The sequence below is a fragment of the Brienomyrus brachyistius genome, unplaced genomic scaffold (genome assembly GCF_023856365.1).
Source record: "Brienomyrus brachyistius isolate T26 unplaced genomic scaffold, BBRACH_0.4 scaffold77, whole genome shotgun sequence".
NCBI classification, from domain to species: domain Eukaryota; kingdom Metazoa; phylum Chordata; class Actinopteri; order Osteoglossiformes; family Mormyridae; genus Brienomyrus; species Brienomyrus brachyistius.
In genome coordinates, this window is record NW_026042352.1 from 331,955 (window position 1) to 334,744 (window position 2,790).

Sequence of the window (2,790 nt, forward strand, 5' to 3'; positions counted from 1 at the left end):
TGAAAATTCTTAAAATTGACTTTAAGGGAAGCGTGGAATTTTGTCCTTGAATCAAAAAAATTTCATCCTGAAAAGATTACCCAAGAATTGTAAATTTTTCTCTCCAATGAACATGCTTGAAATTGAGTCTCATCTGCATCTTAAAATGGACACATCCTCTTGTACTTTCACCTTGTTTCATTTTTCATTTGACAAAGTCATTCTGAGGCAGAAAATTTTTGACACCTAATTGTTAAGGTACATTTGAGAGAAATATTTCGCAGCACGTCAGCTGTCTTCATATTTATGTTCTGGCAGAATATAGGGCCAGGGCATAGGCATTGCTTTGCCACCGACATGAGGAAAGCTCATACCGCTTCCACACCTATATATTCTTTCATATGTTGGTAAATCTGTGCTTGCTATGGCAACACATATACTAAAATTGGAACGATACAGAGAAGATTAGCATGGCCCCTGCGCAAGGATGACACGCAAATTCGTGAAGCGTTCCATATTTTGCTTGGTTTCCCTGGTTCCTAACTTAATCAAACTGCATGCAATGATAGAGTCTAGTCAAGTGGCTTTTATTGTCATTTTGACCATATACAGTGATACAATACACAGTGGAATGAGACAGCATTCCTCCAGGACCATGGTACTATGTATAACACTACATCGACACAGGACTACATAAAGAGCAAGTGTGCAAAAACAGTGTGACACAAGACAGTGCAATAGAAGAAATAGAAGTGATGATAGGAGGTAAGACAGGCTAAGTGTGAAGTGCAACAGTGCAATTGGTTGTGCAAAACGTTATTGAGGTATTGGACACCATGTGGAATATTCCTAAATGAAACTATTGCAATACTTCTCAAGGAATGGACGTTAGGAGGAAACCTGTTCAGTATAGATGATTGGAATAATCAGAAAAATATAAAGCAGCATGAAATTCTTTCACTGGAAAAGACTGAGCCTGGTACAAGCATCTTATGGTTATATGTGAAGATGAGGAAAATATCAGATGGCTATGCTGACTCAAATGTTATTTGTACCACAGTTCTGTATTTAGGTCTTTGAATCTAAAGTATCTGATACAGAACAGATGACCGGGGACATGTAGAATTGAGTCTCCAATGAAAAATGCTTGAAATTAACTCAACTCTGCATTTTAGAATGGAAACTCCCACTTGGACTTTGACCCTATTTCATAATTTAGTTGACTAAAATATCATGCAGAATTTTTTTTGACACTTAAATGCTAAAGGAAGCGAGGATTTAATCCTTGAATCAAAAGAATTAGGTCCAGAAAAGATTACTGAAGAATTGTAAAAACCCTAACCCTAATCCTAGCCCTAACCCTAACCGGAGAGTTGTAAAATTTTATCTAATGAAAATTCTTAAAATTGACTCTAACCTGCATTTTAAATTGGAAACTCCCACTTGGACTTTGACCTTTTTCCATCGTTCAGTTCATGAAGATATTCTGAGACAGATCATTTTTGACAAGTACATGCTAAGGAAAGTCTGTAATTTATTCCTTGAATCAAAAACTTTTGATCCAGGAAAGATTAGCAGAGAAGTGTGATTTTTTTTCTCCAATGACAATGCTTGAAATTGACTCTAATCTGCATTTTAAATTGGAAACTCCCACTTGGACTTTGACCCTCTTTCATCATTCAGTTGACTAAAATATCATGCAGAATTTTTTTTGACACTTAAATGCTAAAGGAAGCGAGGATTTAATCCTTGAATCAAAAGAATTAGGTCCAGAAAAGATTACTGGAGAATTGTAAAAACCCTAACCCTAATCCTAACCCTAACCCTAACCTGAGAGTTGTAAAATTTTATCTAATGAAAATGCTTGAAATTGACTCTAATCTGCATTTTAAATTAGAAACTCCCACTTTGACTTTGACCCTCTTTCATCATTCAGTTGACTAAAATGTCATGCAGAATTTTTTTTGACACTTAAATACTAAAGGAAGCGAGGAATTGAATCCTTGAATCAAAAGAATTAGGTCCAGAAACGATTACTGGAGAATTGTAAAAACCCTAACCCTAACCCTAATCCTAGCCCTAACCCTAACCGGAGAGTTGTAAAATTTTATCTAATGAAAATTCTTAAAATTGACTCTAATCTGCATTTTAAATTGGAAACTCCCACTTGGACTTTGACCTTTTTCCATCGTTCAGTTCATGAAGATATTCTGAGACAGATCATTTTTGACAAGTACATGCTAAAGAAAGTCTGTAATTTATTCCTTGAATCAAAAACTTTTGATCCAGGAAAGATTAGCAGAGAAGTGTGATTTTTTTTCTCCAATGACAATGCTTGAAATTGACTCTAATCTGCATTTTAAATTGGAAACTCCCACTTGGACTTTGACCCTCTTTCATCATTCAGTTGACTAAAATATCATGCAGAATTTCTTTTGACACTTAAATGCTAAAGGAAGCGAGGATTTAATCCTTGAATCAAAAGAATTAGGTCCAGAAAAGATTACTGGAGAATTGTAAAAACCCTAACCCTAATCCTAACCCTAACCCTAACCTGAGAGTTGTAAAATTTTATCTAATGAAAATGCTTGAAATTGACTCTAATCTGCATTTTAAATTGGAAACTCCCACTTTGACTTTGACCCTCTTTCATCATTCAGTTGACTAAAATGTCATGCAGAATTTTTTTTGACACTTAAATACTAAAGGAAGCGAGGAATTGAATCCGTGAATCAAAATAATTAGGTCCAGAAAAGATTACTGGAGAATTGTAAAAACCCTAACCCTAATCCTAGCCCTAACCCTAACTGG

General features: G+C 35.2%; 1 non-coding gene across 1 annotated transcript; it reads left to right on the top strand.

The window, feature by feature from the left end:
• The first annotated feature begins 394 nt into the window (after positions 1–394).
• LOC125726815 (U6 spliceosomal RNA) lies at positions 395–501 on the top strand. Its single transcript, XR_007388421.1, has one exon. It is a non-coding gene; the product is annotated as a U6 spliceosomal RNA (small nuclear RNA).
• Positions 502–2,790: the final 2,289 nt, after the last annotated feature.